Source organism: Arvicanthis niloticus, chromosome 10, assembly GCF_011762505.2.
Source record: "Arvicanthis niloticus isolate mArvNil1 chromosome 10, mArvNil1.pat.X, whole genome shotgun sequence".
NCBI lineage: Eukaryota > Metazoa > Chordata > Mammalia > Rodentia > Muridae > Arvicanthis > Arvicanthis niloticus.
In genome coordinates this window covers 48,343,403-48,361,720 of record NC_047667.1, presented here as the reverse complement: position 1 = coordinate 48,361,720, position 18,318 = coordinate 48,343,403, and the positions used below count along the sequence as shown (strand labels likewise).

Sequence of the window (18,318 nt, the reverse complement as noted above, 5' to 3'; positions counted from 1 at the left end):
TCTGTCTCCATGAGTTCAGGGGCAGTAATAAATAGCTCAGTAGCCTAAGGACCTACCATAGTGCTTGTCACATTATCAGACACTTGAAGTTTCTTTGAGTGATAGGTTGATTTCACTCCTCATTTTTAACATAGAGAACACACAGGTTTGGGATATGCTTGCCAGTGCTTTATAGCTGAACTTATCCTTCAGTCTTACCTATAATATTGTTTTGTCCAAAGGGAAGTACAAATCCCAATTTAAAATTTTATGTGAATCCTACAAGTATACCTAAGATCCTGTGTGGTACCATAACAAACTGTATCCATTCTGTAGTTACTGAAAGACTGGGAGAACTGATGTTGTCTTCAAGGCACTGAAGAACAGAGACATGACCATTGCTAGTGCATTCAGTTTGAACTAATGGAAAGCAATTTATGGGAAATTGCCTAGAAGAAGGAAGAAGCCTTAATATTTTTTTTTTTTTTTACTTGCTGGAGTTTATGCTTTCTCCTTTTCTGTTCCAAGAACTGGCTGGCACAGATGCATTTTAGCATGCTAACTAACAAGGCCTAGGTCAAGATGTAGGATACCTTAAAAATCTTCCCTTGTTTTTGGTTTGCTGAGAGCTAATTTATATCAAGAATAATCAGCAACAGCCATTGTTTTCTAAATCTGCAGCTCATGATTTAGTAGCACAAAGAGCTATACAACATGACCTTGGTGCTCTCAAAGCTGAAGAAAAGCAAGAAATGTGTGGGTGGTTTCTGTCACACCAACTTCATCTATTTCCAGCCTCCTCTTTGTAAAATTCTTTGTAAAAAGAATCCTATAGGTAGTTCACATTTTGTTTCCAAAGTTCTAACAATGGAGTTCAACATCTAGACTCTAGCTCCAGGAGAGCATGGTGGAGTAAGTCATAAGCATAACTCATGTCTGAACCCTATTCATCGCAAATGGTTATGAGTCAACATGTGGTTGCTGGGAATCAAACTCAGAACCGTTAGGAAGAGCAGTCAGTGCTCTTAGCCACTAAGCCATCTCTCCAGCCCCTGAACCCTATTCATGAGGAAGCAAAGAAAAGTGATGTCTTCTGTGACCATTTGAAAAATATGACTTCTTCTGTGTTTTGATCTGCCTCAAAACATGGGAAGTATGGTGATGACATTGATGAGGAGGTGTGTTTGGGAGTGACTATATTTAGCTCAGGGCTGCCTGTAATCCAATACTTTCTATGCGTCAATTTGTCTCAACTCCCTTCTGATCCACTCTAGCAATATTTGTGATGCCACTCACTCAATACCAAGGAAGTACTAAAGGGTGGGGTGAGTCTGAGGAAAGAGTTTCTTTAGGTCACGGCCAGCCAGGCTTAGGCAAGAATACCAGGATAAATTACTCAATCCTCAAAGATCCATATCATGCTAATTGCCTAGACCTGCTAGGGTGTGAAAAGAACTCTAGGCATTATTCCTTGAAGTGGTTGCAGTGTACCCTAAGTGTGAGAGTGGAAAAGATAGGGTCAGAGGAGATGGATGGATGCTATTCATCAAAGAAAAGACCAGCCAAATATATTTATTTATATTGTATTTATATTGTAGGTGTCTCTCCCAGCCCTTTGTACCAATGAGTTTCAGTTGCAAGAATACCCTCAAAAGATCTTCAAGTCATTTTGAGCCTAAACATAAAAGGTGAGCATCCTAGCCTACTCTGTCTGTGTTGCTATAACAAATGTTCCAACATTAGTGTCTAGTAAATTCTGCTTGATGCTTCCACATCAGTATGTTTTCATTGCAAACTTGGTGTGTTAGAAAAGAAAGGGGGTCTCATGTTACATGAAAACCCACTTCCAAAGACCTTAGTGCCATTTACTAAGGCTCTGCCTCATAAGTCTATCACCACCTAAATAACCTATACTCTTTGGTGGTTTTTTTTTGGGGGGGGGGATGGGTTATGATAAATAATATATATTTCTTTTTATTAATTGGATATTTTATTTATTTACACTTCAGATGCCATCCCCTTTCCCCATTTCCCCTTCCTAGAAACCCTTATCCCATCTCCCCTCCTTTTTGCTTTTATACCATTTTAATTACATGCAAGTATTAAGGTCAGTTCTAGGTTGAGGAACTAACAATACAATAGATGCAAATAGTCAAGGAACAAGCAAGATAATAAACAAAAATAGTCAAAGAAAAAGCAAGGCATTAACCCAATTAAGTGAACACTCTTGTGATCACTGTTTGTAATCAGGATGACCAAAGTATCTGAGCCTACTTCCCTGTCCTAGCCCAAGGTCATTTTCATGTCTGAAGCCTACTTCCTTGTTCTAGCCTAAAATTTAGAATCCTGTCTGAAATTACTTCTTTGTTCTAGCCTAATATTTAAGTTCCTGCCTGAGATTACTTCTTTGTTCTAGCCTAAGATTAGGATTCCTACCTGAAATTACTTCTTTGTTCTAGCCTAATGTCAGATTTCTGCCTGAAGCGTCCTTCCTTGTCCATGGTCAATGTAATATTCCTGCCAAGCAGCCCCTTTCCTTGTCCTTGGCCCATGTCAGATTATTGCCAAGTAGCCCCAAAGGCTCTCTGCCTCTCCCCCCCCCCCGCTTTTTTAATTTCATAAACAAGACTGAGACTGTCTTAGGTCATTCTGCCAAGAATGCCTTCCTTACCCATCATGGAATATGCATTATCAAAAGCAATGCACTTATGTCTTAAGTTGGTAAGTCTCTGTGCAGAATCTTACCTGTCCTTGGCTTACCAGCCTGTTAATTTAATAACTCTGTCTGGGTCCATTTTCAGGTTCAAGCCATGTACTTTGGCTGCCAATATATTGATATTGTTAAAGACATTTAATGTGATAGGCAGAAATAAAAGTATTCCCAGGGGGAAAAAAAGAGCTAGCAATATCAAGCTATATATGCCATTCTTGAAACTTGATCAAAATAGAAATACTGACCTTAGGCCATGGGTAATTTTATCAGCAGTCTCTGCTGCATCAACACAGCAGCATTCTTTAAATTCATACGCTCACTAAGCAAGAGGATAGTGGGCTTGATTATTGCTGGTATAACAGCGTTAATTACATTAATTGCTAGCACCACTGCTTTTGTAATTGCTTTGACACAAGAAGTTAAAACAGCTACTTTTATTAATCATTTAGCAAAAACTGTAATGTGTTGAATATACAAGAGGATTTAGATAGGCATTTGGAACAATGGATTGATGCTCTTTATCCTATTCAAATTATTGGAAGGAGGTTCAGAGTTTAAGAGTATGATATTGGGAAAATGAAGCATTTTAAAAATATATTACACAATTATTCTTCTAAGCATAACCTCCACATCCACACACACACATATATGTGCACATTCAGAAATAACAGACGTGTACACACACACACACACACACACACACACACAGAGGATATCTCAGGATGCTGTTACTCTGCCATTAAAAGTTTGTAATCATGAATTTTTAGAATACTTGGTTATGCACATTATGGAATACATTTCTGTTTTCGGATAACTAACTTGTAGCCAATCATTTTATTTCCTAATATTCTTTTGGAATTAAGAGAATTATAAGTGATTAACAATATACATGCTTTGCATTTGTTTAGCATTTTAAATTTCTCCTTGCTTTTGACAATAGGAACCAAAATTTCTTCAGTGTGCCTTTGTCAGCTAAGAATGACTAGCAGTGATTACCTTAAAAGTATTTATGAACTATTCTACATGCATTTAGACAAATAGAATTTGTAGTCTAGGGCCTTGATGCTAAGCTCTTACATACCTCACTGGAAGTATGGAGCAGAAAAGCAGGCATTCCTGTGCTTTCTCTATCATTTTAGAGGTGCGTGACCTGTGCCTGACTGCCTTTGCTTACGTGACACCACTTAGCCAGAGTCCCCATTGCTGTCTTTGCTCACTTCTCTTCAGATAGGAATATTCCAGTAAGTTTAATCTCATAATTATATAGTAATTCATATAGAGATGGTGCTTTTCACTGTGGGGTATATCATTAGATCTCTTAGTGTAGAAGAAGATAGAAATCTAAATAGGACCAAGATAGACTTTGTCTAATTCCTATTAGTTGTGGGTTTTCACTGGCTGCTGGCATTTGTCAGTGAACATCTCTGTTTGAATTTCTGAGAACAATCTGAAATAATTCATTGTGCTTATGAGATTTCTAAGTGCCCTTTTTGTCCTCAGTTACCCTAAAATAACATGGAAAATGGATACACAAAAAGTATTTTTTGTGTCATGTTCAAAGCCTTATTAACACTTTGCCTGAAATAGGTTATTTGCCTCATCCATTTGCCAAAGCAGCCAACTCCAAGTTAAGAAAACTTTGATATAGGCTGACAATATTCTTGTATTTTATTTTAGATTGTAAGCTTAATGGCAAGAAAGTATATCAATAATTAAGCTTTTTATGTAGCAACCATTACTGTATATTTTTGGTGCTTAATAAATATTCATAATTGTTTTAAAAAAAGAGTAAGGAGCCATCTCGAGTGTCATGCCAAATACCATTGGATTCATGTCCTAAAATTTACAGTGGTAGTCATTAAAATTAGGGAAAAGTCTAAAGACACTTGCAGTGTATTTGGCATAATTCTACCAACCTATACTGTTAATGCTTTAATAAATTCTGATGTATTAGTTTTGGAGGGAATGTAAACTTCCAAAGCATGGCAGTAGGCTTACTTTTATCTCATGGCTAGTTTGAAGTCTTCTTTGTTTTTAATTCTCCATGTAAAACAAAAGAAAATAAAACCCATCTTTGCTTCACATAATAGGAGGTACAGCAAAGAGAAAAATTAAACGGCTCAACATGTGAAGAGTCAAATGTGCAAAGTTACTCCCATGTCTCACTCCCACACTCATCAATCTGCTTAAGAAACACTTACTCTCCCCTGATTCTACACAAAGCACCCCATCTCCATTGTTCATTCTCATCTTGTAGTAACATCTGAAGTTACTTCCTTTTTTCTTTGTTCTTCATTTCTTTTTCTTAGATAAAACTGTATATTGTTAGCCAAATTTTGATAAACCTTCATAAAGCAGTATATGCTGTTCACAAGTTCAGTAGAAAAAGAAGACGTCAGAGGGAGGTTGGCAATGACCTTTTGATGAAGATATTCCAGTGAGACTTTTCACAGAGTAATAAAACATGGTGTCATATATTTCAGGCAGACAAATTGTGCTAGCTACTTTTATGTCAACTTGACACTATCTGGAGTTATCTGAAAGGAAGGAATCTCAATTGAGAAAATGTCTCCATAAAGATCAAGCTGTGGGTTATTTTCTTAATTAGTGATTGATGGAGAAGGGCCCAGCCCACTGTGAATACAGTCCCTGGGCTGGTGGTCCTGAGTTCTATAGGAAGCAGGCTGAGTAAGCCATGAGGAGTAATCCAGTAAGTAGAGCTACTCCTTGACCTCTGCATCAGCTCCTGCCTCTAGATTCCAGTCCTGCCCAAGTTCCTGTCCTGCTTCCTTCAGTGATGGGTTACAATGTGGAAGTATTAGCCAAATAAACCCTTTCTTCCCTAACTTGCTTTTGGTCATGGTATTTCATCATAGCAATAGTAACTCTAACTAAGACCCTAGAAAAGGCACATAAACCTAAAACCAATCATAGTGGAGCAGAGTAAGCATGAGAGAGACAGAGCAATTATGACTATGTGTGTGGAGAGTATTCTGTGGGCAGAATGTTCATGTTGTTTATCTGTCCTATAGCTCTTTCCCTTCAATTCAAAGCAGGACTGTGTTTTCTTTTATTTCTGTGATCTTATATCAACTTCGTACTTTTTGTGATCTTGGATGAACTGTCATTTATGACAATCTTCCATGGGTAAACACTAACTCGACCTTCCAATTCTAAGGGTATACTCCTTTTCTATAGTTATTTGTTAAAGGCTCACACCATGAACAAAGACTATCAGAGCCTTTCCTAAGAGTTGGCAAGTGAGTGCCGAGCAGTGGTGGCGCACGCCTTTAATCCCAGCACTTGGGAGGCAGAGGCAGGCAGATTTCTGAGTTCGAGGCCAGCCTGATCTACAAAACAACAAACAAACAAACAAACAAAAAAGAGTTGGCAAGTGAAACTGAGATAAAGATCTTTATTCTTTGAATTCATAACCTACATAGATTATTCAGTTATATGTAGTTACCTCCTAAAGCTGCCTAAAAGTTAATTTCCTGATGTAGCTAACAGAGGAAAAGGAAAATGTGATCTGAAGATAGAGTGAGAAAGAACAAGAGAGGAGGGTATCACTCAAACCCTCTGCCAGAAAACTGAGATTTTTTTTTTCGATCAGTCCCTAGACACTCAAGTTGTATACATGGGACTTACTCAAGCCATACAAAACGGAATTTCCAATACTGTGACTAAAGAAAATCACGTGAGTTAAAATGTATTTTATACTTCGGACTTTGTTTTCTGCATAATGACAGAGTCTTCAATGAGTCTGAAGCAACGAAACAGTGTGCTTTCTAGAGCATATGGAATCAACGTAAAGAGTGGCTAGGTGTTGGGAGAAATGGGTTCTTAGTTATGAAGCTAATATAAAAATCTAGATAGGAGAGCACAAAGGCCTAGATAAACCAGTGGCGAATGAGCGTTCATAGAAAGATTAAAGAAGCCATTGGGTACAGGACATAGAGAAAAGAAAGTGTTTGGGCTAATTTTTTTAATTTCTTAACTTTATTTTCAGTTTGAATGGGCTTTTTGTTGTTGCTGTTTTGTTCTTTGTTTTCTGTTTAGCTTTTGTGTGGGGAAGTAAATTTATTTGTGTAACTTTTAATACTCAGATTTCTGAGTCCTATTTATACATAGATGTCCACATAACAGTTGTTTTTTGTAGAGGTATCTGTTGGCAGCAGGCTTCACAACTCCACATTTTTGATTGTTTGTAACTTTCTGTAATGGTCTCTGCCTGTTTCAGGAGACATTTTCTTACTGAGGGGTTGGGGGCTATACTTATTTGTGGGTATAAGGACATTCTGTAATCAACATTTAACTATACTTTGAGTGTGAATGCAAGAAGATATAATCACTGCACCTTGTTCACATATAAACAACACCATCTGTTCAGCACCCCTTATATGGCAAGGACTGATAAATAGCTTATTCCTAAAAGTAGACATCGTGCCACCCTATAAACTTATCAAAGTAAATTAGGACTGTAAGAACATATGAGTACATTCAAATTGGAAAACTAGGTCCAAGAACTTGTCTAACACACCAGACAAGGAAAGTCTGCAACTCCCTCACATAAAGCCTACAAAGAGGAAAGCATCTACTGCTGTGATACTTATAGCCCCACCCTTCTATCACCTGACACTGATAGGCAGAAAAGTTCCAACTGTCCCAAGGGCTACAGTGTACTTCAATCCCCACTACTGATAACAGCCTATTGCCATCTATATGTCTGCATATTCATTCATCTGGACATTCTACCTATCAATCCATCCACCCATTCATTAATTGGGACCCCATCTTTCCATTTGCTTCTATCAACTTCATGGCCTCAGAACTTGAAGCTTCAGCTCAACTTGATCTTGTAGCCTGGCTCATCTCTGACCCTATATTCTAACTTTATAATAGTAACTCTAGCTGAGCTTCAATAAGACAAAAACTAGTGTGCTTGTAATTGTTAATGATGGTCAACTTGAGAAGATCTAGAGTCACCTAAATGATAAATCTTCTTTTGTGATTGGGTTACCTCACTCAGGATGATATTTTCTAGTTCCATCCATTTACCTAAGAATTTCTCGAATTCATTATTTTTAATAGCTGAGTAATATTCCATTGTGTAAATGTACCACATTTTTTGTATCCATTCGTCTGTTGAAGGGCATCTGGGTTCTTTCCATCTTCTGGCTATTATAAATAAGGCTGCTATGAACATAGTGGAGCATATGTCTTTGTTATATGTTGGGGCATTTTCTGGGTATATCCCCAGGAGTGGTATAGCTAGGTCTTCAGGTAGTGCTATGTCCAATTTTCTGAGGAACCACCAGACTGACTTCCAGAGTGGTTGTACCAGCTTGCAACCCCACCAACAATGAAGGAGTGTTCCTCTTTCTTCACATCCTTGCCAGCATCTACTATCACCTGAATTTTTGATCTTAGCTATTCTGACTGGTGTGAAGTGGTATCTCAGTGTTGTTTTGATTTTCATTTCCCTGATGACTAAGGATGTTGAGCGTTTCTTAAGGTGCTTCTCGGCCATTCGTGTTTCCTCAGTTGAGAATTCTTTGTTTAGCTCTGTACCCCATTTTTAATGGGGTTATTTTGTTGTTTGGCATCTAATTTCTTGAGTTCTTTGTATATATTCTATATTAGCCCTCTATCAGATCTAGGATTGGTAATGAGCTTTTCCCAATCTGTTGGTTGCTGTTTTGTCTTGTTGACAGTGTCCTTTGCCTTACAGAAGCTTTGCAATTTGATGAGGTCCCATTTGTCAATGCTTGATCTTAGAGCATAAGCCATTGGTGTTCTGTTCAGGAACTTTTCCCCTGTGCCTAGGTATTCGAGGGTCTTCCCCAACTTCTCTTCTATTAGTTTCAGTGTATCTGGCTTTATGTGAAGGTCCTTTATCCACTTGGAGTTGAGCTTTGTACAAGGGGATAAGAATGGATTAATTTGCATTCTTCTACATGCTGACCTCCAGTTGAGCCAGCACCACTTGTTGAAAAGGCAGAACTTTTTCCACTGGATGGTTTTAGCTCTCTTGTCAAAGATCAAGTGACCATAGGTGTGCGGGTTCATTTCTGGATTTTCAATTCTATTCCATTGATCTTCCTGCCTGTCTCTGTACCAATACCATGCAGTTTTTATCACTACTGCTCTGTAGTACAGTTTGAGGTCAGGGATGGTGATTCCCCCAGAAATTCTTTTATTGTTGAGAATAGTTCTCCCTATCCTAGGTTTTTTGTTATTCCAAATGAATTTGTAAATTGCTCTTTCTATCTCTATGAAGAATTGATTTGGAATTTTGATAGGGATTGTGTTGAATCTATAGATTGCTTTTGGCAGGATGGCCATTTTTACTAAGTTAATCCTGCCAATCCAGGAGCATGGGACATGTTTCCATCTTCTAAGATCTTCTTTGATTTCTTTCTTCAGAGACTTGAAGTTCTTGTCATACAGATCTTTCACTTGCTTAGTTAGATTCACTCCAAGATATTTTATTTTATTTGTGGCTATTGTGAAGGGTGTCATTTCCCTAATTTCTTTCTCAGCCTGTTTATCCTTTGAGTAGAGGAAGGCTACTGATTTGTTTGAGTTGATTTTATATCCAGCCACTTTGCTAAAGTTGTTTATCAGGTTTAGGAGTTCTCTGGTGGAAGTTTTAGGGTCACTTAAGTATACTATCATATCATCTGCAAATAATTGAATTTTGACTTCTTTCTTTCCTATTTGTATCCCTTTGACTTCCTTTTGCTGTCTAATTGCTCTGGCTAGGACTTCCAGTACTATATTAAATAGGTAAGGTGAGAGTGGGCAGCTTTGTCTAGTCCCAGATCTTAGTGGGATTGCTTCAAGATTCTCTCCATTTGGTTTGATGTTGGCTACTGGCTTGCTGTATATTGCTTTTACTTCAAACAAGGTAAAGAGTAGGGTGAGGTTGTGACAGTTAACATTGATTGTCAAACCGATAGACTCTAGAATCACCTAGGAAACAACCTCTGAATGTATCGCCAAAACAACTTCTAGTCTAAGCTGAGAGAAGTAGGAAGATATACTCTAACTGTGGATAGCCCATCCTTGGGATTTAGTACAGCACCACAAAACAACAATGTTGGCTTCACTGTTTCCTGAGTGTGAACACATGACATGCTCCAGCATAAAGGCCCCTACTGCAGACAGTTTAACTACAGCTGGAAGCTGCATAACTCCAGCTCTCTCCTTCTCTGAACTCTTTCAAGAAGGGAATATGGGAGAAGGTGGTAAGTGGCTTTGCTGCCCTCTGAAACCAATGACAAGCTTCTTGGTATGAGCTCCTAAAAATCCCTCCACCATAGTTAAGAAACCAGCAGAGCACATGGGAAGAGGAGATCCTCATCAACCTGTCACAAGACATTATTAATTAATCTTCTCAAGCATATACTATACAGGGTCTCAGATACAGGATCTAGCTTCTAGAAGCCCAGCAACTATATGTTTATTTCATTTATTTGAGAAGGCTTTGTAGCCTAAAGCCGACCTTGACATGCCCTTTACCCATTCCATGCCTCTCCAGGATACTACCAATATTATTTATCTTGTAGATCCATTGTGAAGATTAATCTATCATGTGCTAAAGTCAGCACCTATCAATATAAATCTTCAATTAATTGCTATTATTTTTATTGTTATAAGGGACTCTTTTTTTGGAAATGTTGTCAGAGTCTAGGATTGTATTTTGTCCAACTGAATGAAACTGCTTGCAGATGCTGTAACAGAAAGCCCCACACAGTGTCACGAGATCTTGGTAAATCCTAAGCCTGACAGTACTCTGGCTCGTACAACTTCTAGTGTTGCTACTTTTGAACTCCACCAGGATTACTTAGGAAATAAGAAGGAATTTGTAGATCATCCTTCCGACTTTTGCTACAGGTGGCTTTTTGTATTGATTAGAAAACAGGAGTGTTAATCCATATGGTCTCACACTCTCATCTCTGATACTGCTCCCAGCATAAACCAAAGTGGTTTATTATTTTCCAGATGTGAGTTCCAGCTTGTCTGATGATTTGTGTATTTTGGAACTTTGAGAATCTCATGATCAAAAATTGCAGCATAATGTACCAAGGACACCCAGAGCTTCTTTTCTCAGATGGGCCTAGGAAATTACAATAACATCACAAGTGCATTGTAGACAGTGAAAGATAGAAAACACACACCATTCCCTGGCAAGATGTGCCAGTATTCATATGAACAAAGCATACTTAACTCATAAATTCTAGTATTGTAGCTACAAGATCTAGCTAATGAAGGCAAAGGATGAAATTGGGCCATGTAAGGTCAAGGCTGAGTGAGAAAGGAGTGACAGCATGTTTTGCTGGCCAACCTTTCTCTAACTAAACCCTGGGAAATCACCTTGATCTTCTGTCTGACTTTCAGAGTAGGTCTATTCCTCTTGAATATCATGGAATAGAGCTTTACCAAAATATCTCTAAGTAATCTGGGATGTATACACATAGTAAGCAGGTAACCCCTTGAACATTCCACCCCTACCTACCCAAATCATAGTTATCTTTGTATCTTCAATAAGTCCTGAGACACCACCCCATTCTAGTTTTCTAATTATATAGGTCCCTCCAGAGTCAATCAAGAAAGCATCTATTTGGACCAACAATATGTACATTATGACTATTCTATGACCAGAAAAGAATTCTGTGGCTTAGACTCCTTTTGTGAATTCCAGAAAATGAAATGAAGCTATCTAAAACAGTTAAAGAAAATGTCATATCTAAGTAGTAATGTAAGCATCTAATGAGAATCCAGAGATAAAGGAGTCAGAGGTGGACAATAATCGTCCAATAAAAAGAACATGGGGAAGAGGATTCATGTGAGTCTTGGCAGTTTCCAGATTTAGAGAAGAGGTGGTAAGGAGAGGCACTGAAAAGAGTAGACATAAAACAGAAAGCAAAGAACTCAAGAACATTTTCTTATGGAAAAAAAAAAAGCTTTAGGAATTCAAGTTACATTTTGTTCTAGCTCTAGCCACCCTTCATTATTCATTGCCATGCATCTGAGAATCCCAAGGATCTTCCTTGTTATTAGTTGAGGGTTCTTTTTGGGGAGCTTCATGAAACCAGAAGGGAAGCAGTAAGAGCCAGTTGCTATGTTTTTCTTCTTAGTTTTAGCATTATAGAGAGAGCCCTGACAAAGAATGCTTTCACCATCCTGTACTCCTCTCTCACTCCAACCCCAAACCACCATCATCAGGAAAAGATGTTCACAGCTAGAAGAGCAGGAGCCTGCCAAGCATGTGGCTGATGGGAAAGGTACCGCTAGATGCCTGTGCAGGCCCTGAGTTGCTCTGGCATCAGGGCTCACAAGGAGGCTGCTTTCTAGTGAAGATTTCACTGTTTCAAGATAGCAAAACCAGCATTCAGTCCTTCCAGCAGTAATCTTAGCTCTCTTTCAATATACCCTCAGTGAAAGAGGCAGAGAGAATTGTCTTTCTCAGTAAGGTATCTTTCCAGGAAAATACACACTGACCCATTAAAATTCTGATCTGCTTCAGTGCCCTGGCATAATCTGGAAGGAATATATATATATTTATCTGACTAGATTGAAAGATTTTTTAGACAAGACATCATGTTACTGTGATGAGTGTTTTATTTCAAAAAATAGACAAACATGTGTTTCTCTTTCTACAATGTCAGAATGTATTAAGTAACAGTGAGTTTACAAGGGATAGTGGTTTCAATGGCAACCACTTGCCAGATACTTCTGCTTTCCTTGGTAAAGCTGGCTGAGTAGAGCATGCATTCTTCTATTCCAGTCTTAATTACCAACATTAATTCTCAGATCACACACTTCACATCATCCAGTGAAGACATCCATCTAAGAATATATATGTGGTTTATAGAGTGGTTGTAAAAGGAAAAGACTATACAGCAGAGTTCACAAGGATTCAGAAGTGAGTCCATGGACATGGAAATACAGTCTTTATTGATGATAACAGCTAATGATGATAAGAGGGCTACAGAGAAGCAGAATAGCAGTGGTTGTGAGTGTCACAGATCTGAGAGTGAAACCTCGGAGTTGAGTCCAGCTGCTGAGGCAAAAGATAAAGGGACGAGTATATGGAAAGACAGCAGTTTATTAGGCTACATAAACTGTCTAGATTAAGTAGGTATTTCTCAAAGTAGCTTTTAGCTCCTTTGGTCACAGAATGCAAGTTTACTGAAGAGTTAAAGACATTTCTTTTAAAAGTAGAAGATGGTGATACCTGAAGTAAATGGTTCAGGAGAGAAGTTCTTTCTTCCCCACATCATTCTTCATGATGTGCTTGTCCTAGAGAGATTTAAGGGTAATGACTAGAGGCTCTTCTCTTCTATGGCCTCTGCCAGGAGCCATCATAGAAGTGAAAAACCAACAGGTAATCTTCCTGAGATGGGTCTGCCTTGGACTAAAATCTACAATGGATTTGCTCCAGCAGGCAAGGCCCAGAAAAATTTCATTTTAGGAAAGATTCCTGCTATTAATATGTTTTTCTTCTTATTGTTAAGCATATAACTATCACTAGGTATTAGCCCTCCCTTTTGAGCAGATGTCTGCAGAACAATTAAGATGTGCTGTCTTATAGTGATGGTATATAGACAAATAGATGATCTCTTAAGTCTTAATGATGATCCTATAAGAATTTCTAAAATTATAGTAATTATTAAGCTCTTTTATAATGAGACTGCTATTAAATTCTTTCTGATAGGTAAAACTGCAGTGGGAACTCTACCATTCTTCATTCTTCATGTGTCATGGGTTAATTGCTTCTGAGATAGCAAACAGGCTTTTACTACTAAGAGCACATTCCAAGGTTGTAAAAGCCATTAACCAGGTTATAAAATGGGAACTAAGGATTTACTATAGGTGCTAGGACAGAAGATAAAATATTGGCTGGGTTTATCTGTACAAAGTTTCACTAACTATTTAGTCATAAGAATTATAGTTTTTAATTTTCCATAAACCTGTAGCACTGTGACAAATGATGGATGTTTAGTCAGATAATTACTCCTAATGGATATTCATGTAAACATTCTCTGTTGTAAACTTCTTATTCAATTTATGACTTGAATTTATGTGTAAACTTGTGATAAACTTTTTACCATGTGATCATGTATTCTGAAAGATGTATAAGTGCTAAGGACTAAGAGGGAACTCCTTATCCCTCTTTTTTTTAGCCCAGATCTCCTTAACTGCTTATTGCCCCTTTTTCTTACAACACTTATTCCCCTTTTCCTTAGACGCCCTTTCCCCGTTTTTCTTTTAGAGTTTAAGTAGGAAATGTTTTAGAACTTAGAAACAAAGGATAAAATCACTTTTCAAAATTTTCCTTTTTTTCTGCAACTTCAACTAGCAGGCTGGGAGTTAGAGCCATGCGGTTCCTGTGGAGATAAAACAAAGGCTATATTTTTTTAAACCCCTGCTGTTTTATGATGAGGTGCTAAGCAGTTTTTTGCCTCAGAGGAACTCACAGAAGGCAGGTCAGCTACTGGGGCAAAGTGATTTAGACTTAAGACAAGTAAATGTTTTATTATTATACAGCAACCCTAAATATCTAAGACTAAGTCTTATTTACCCCACCAATGCTCTCCCCCCAACACTGCATCAAGAAGAACAAAGAACAAGAAAGAAGAACAGCTAGGGCTGGCCTCCAGCATAGATCTATGCTTATGAAGAGTGGCACAGGACATAGATGGAGCTAGAAGGCACAAAAGACAGGTTAGCTCTTCTTCACCCACTCCAGAGCTGATAAAGGTGCACAGTTTTGCCACATTCAAGGAGACCTTATTTATTCTAAAATTTATTCCATTCCCCATTGATTATAGAATAAAATAACTAGCTAAGAATTCAGCACATCTCCCTGCTTCTACACACGTAATAGATAAATCCACAGAATTTTCATGGGAAACAAAGGGGCAATGATGTTCTCAAACCATCTGGGGAACTGGAGGATTATAATGAGACTGTGCTACCACAAAAACTGTCAAGTGTGATCCTACACACTGTCTTTAAAGAAAATCCCCATGGAAAATAGCCAGAGTAAAGCTGGCAAGTAAACGACTTTCTCTAGGGTACTACCAAGTAACAGAGAGGAGCCCCAGATGTTTACATGTGTCCCCAACAAGGCTATAATTCTACTTTTTTTGTTTACATAGGCCTCAGTATTTTTCTATAATCAATTCAAGAGCTAACTATAATCTTATCCAATGTTGTACCAGTGTTTAGAATGACATAGGGCCCAGCAATATCACACTTTGTTAATTGGCCATTATGCCTAGGAAGAAACAGAGGGTGCTGGAATCAAGGGGAAAGAAATTCATAATACCAATGACTATAACATCTCAGTTGGCTTTCAGAACACAGCAGAATCCCAAGCTTCCCGATACTAGATACTCTACCAACCAGTACACACTACTACTTACATATGCTGCACTCTATCATGTCACTTCTACTTCCCTTTTGGAAGTGCCAACCCTTACTCACTGTTCCTCTCCCTAAGCATTTGTAAACAGAAATGCCAACTTTTCATTTTAGCATAATTCAGGCATATTCTATATCTTGACTGAAAAGCTCATCAGTATCAGAAACTGTGTTGATAGACCATATGTTTGAGGACAAGCACATAGTCCTTGTGTTGAGGTTGGTCAAACCACTGGCAAATAATGGTTGAAAGGTTTAGGTGAGATAGCCTATCATACAGTTCTGTTGCTCATTACTTTGCTAAGTGAGATCTTTCCAGACATAATTTCTTCTAGAGCCTCTAAAGGAAGAGAAAGAACATATTTTGCCATCAATTTCCCCAAAACACAATAAAAAGTATCAAAATACACATGCAATGATGACCCTAATAAATCAGCTGATTATGTTTGTCCTCCTGGGACTATTGTCATGGGAAGAAAGTGTCGCTGATATCCAAAAGGACAAGTAATATGCAAGACAAAATAGAAAACAGGTGTTTCCCAAAAGTTCTAGTGTTAAGCCCATGGGGAAAACTTGAGCTTCATATGGTATTGGAATCCTATTTCCTGATTATTTTTAACACATCAAGAGCAGCATTTCACAGGCTAGCTACTTCCTAGTTCTACCTTCCCATTATAAACTACTCTGGAATAATGCCCCGGTTCTCACACTTATTGTGTCAATGAAACAAATTATTTAAATTACTTGAAAGTGTTGGGAGCCGACTTTAGTAGAAAGCGGCTAGATCAACTTTGCAGCCATCTGGAACCATATACCCTGAGGAAAGATTTGGTTTTCAATAGCCTACAACAGCTGAAGCACACTCTGATATCCCACATATTTTGTGTTGCTGTTTACTGGCCCCAGCTGCAAGGTGCACGTGGTAGTCACGCTTGCAAGGCATGTGGTTCACGTGCTGTCCACGTGCTATCTACGCTATACATGCTTATAAGGCGCACGTGCTATCCACGCCTGCAAGGCATTGTGGTGCACGTGCTGTCCACGCTATAGACGCCTGTAAGGCTTACGTCATATCAACACCTGCAAGGCACGTGGTATCCACGCGCCTACAAGGCACGTGGCAAAAGCCTATAAATAGCTCAGAATTCCCTTCAATAAACGAGACTTGATCAGAATCTCTGTCTTGTCTCCATTCTTTGCGTCTCTTCCCCTTTATCCCCACTCTCTCTCTTGCTAGACCCTGACCCTCGGACCAGAACGGGCAGTACGGGCCGCAACAGTTTGGCGTCCAACATCGGGCTCCAGTAAGCGCAACATGAAAGTATACACAAACCTTCTCTTTTTGTAATGTCACTCAAAACACATTTAACACTATAAAACAACCATGTTTTCTATATCTATGGAATGTGCTTTAAGGGACTCAGTCACTCTTATTTGACAGCAGAAAGTTTGTAAACGATGAACATTCTGTCTTCTTTATAGGGAAAATGCTTATGATTTACTTGTGTGGGGGCATCTAAAATTTACTTCCTAAGCAATTTTCAAGGATACAGTAAATGGTAACTATATTGTCTTGTGTGTCTCTTGAACTTATTCCTGCTAACGGAGTAAATTTCCTTTCTTGCCTTCTTTTATTCCCTAAAGACATCATCTGCTCACTACTTCAAGAAGCTCAGTTTCTGAAGATGTCACAGGTAGAGGCCATGCAGCATCTCTCTATATCCAGCTTTTTTTGAATGTAGTATCTGCCAGGCTCCATCTACATTGTTGGAAACACAGTATTTCCTTCTTTCAGGCAGAATAACATTTCATTGCAGATGTGTGTCATGTTCTTCATCCATTGCTTGAAGAGTACTTAGGTTAATTCCATGTGTTAGCTACCATGCAGACTGCTGCAGTAGGTGTGGACTGACTTTATTTCTTTGGGTTATAAACTTTTTGGTGAGATTCCTAGATCATATGTTAGTTTTGTCTTTCATTTTGGGGGGAACTTCCATGGTGAGTGGGTGAATGTAAAATTTTACATTTCTACAAATGTGTGCCAAAAGTTAAGTTACTTGCTTCAATACCAGCACTTAAAATGTTCGTCTGTGTAATGACATCCGTCCTACCAGATGACAAAATGTGTGTGCTGTCATCTGATTCCCAAGAAGGCACTGTTTCCTGTTGGTTGCTCCCTCTATTGTCAGAAACTGTGAGTTTGAGAGGATTTCATTTTGGCTATGTTTGCTTTTGGCACTTTTGCTGAGTTAGCAAAATAAAGCTTTTTCCTCAAATAATTTCATGGAATTTTCTTCCCATGTTTTCCTGTAGTAACTTTACAGGCTTTTTTAATTAAAATTTTAACTATATTTTGAATTTGTATTTTAATGAGGTACAAAAATAAGGTTCTACTTCTGAGTTTCTACATGGGTTCATTCAGATATCTTAACATCACCTTTTCAAGCAACCTATCTTTCTCCATGCCATGTACCTATTTTCTTTGCAGGAAACCGTGTAATTGTAGATATAAATTTGATCTAGGCTCTCTTGTTCCACTGATCTATGTGTTTATAAGCTTGCCAGTTCCATGCTATTTGGATTACTAAAGCTTGGAGATGTAATTTGAAGTTAGGTTATATGATGCCTCAGGCTTTCTTCTTTTTGCAAAGATCTTTTGAATATTCTTAGTATTTGTGGTCCTGTATGAATTTTAGGATTACATTTCTATTTCTATTGAAAACACTAGTGTGAATTTAGTGGGGTTTGTATTGAACCTGTAGATTGCTTTGGATAATAAGAACAAGTTAGCATTGTTTATTCTTCCAGCCTGTGAACATGGACCATCTTCCTGTTTACTATCTCCTTCCATTTCTTTCATAACTATTGTTTTTAGTACATAGATCTTTCACTTTCTTGATTAAATTTATCCCTAAGTATTTTATTTTTATTACAAAATGAAGTTTTTTCATGACTTCTTTTTAGACAGTTGAATTACAGAAAAAAAAATGTTAATTTTAAACATTGGCTCCATATCTGGTAATTTTACTGAATTCAGGAAGTTTCTAAGATTTTTTATATGATCATGGTCATTTGGCAACAGGCTATTCCAGTTCCTCCTTTACTGTCTACCTCTGCTTTCTCTGTTGACAAGGATTTCCAACACTGTTCAACAGGAATACAAGAAAGGGCATCCTGCTTTTTTCTTGTTC

The 18,318-nt window shown here is 38.1% G+C and overlaps 1 long non-coding RNA gene across 1 annotated transcript in view; it reads left to right on the top strand.

The window, feature by feature from the left end:
* The first annotated feature begins 1,570 nt into the window (after positions 1-1,570).
* The window catches only part of LOC143443708 (uncharacterized), a 151,316-nt gene continuing 134,568 nt past the window's right edge, over positions 1,571-18,318 (top strand). The window contains exon 1 of the long non-coding RNA XR_013112909.1: positions 1,571-1,667. This is a non-coding gene — a long non-coding RNA (uncharacterized LOC143443708). The remainder of the gene's footprint in view (positions 1,668-18,318) is intronic.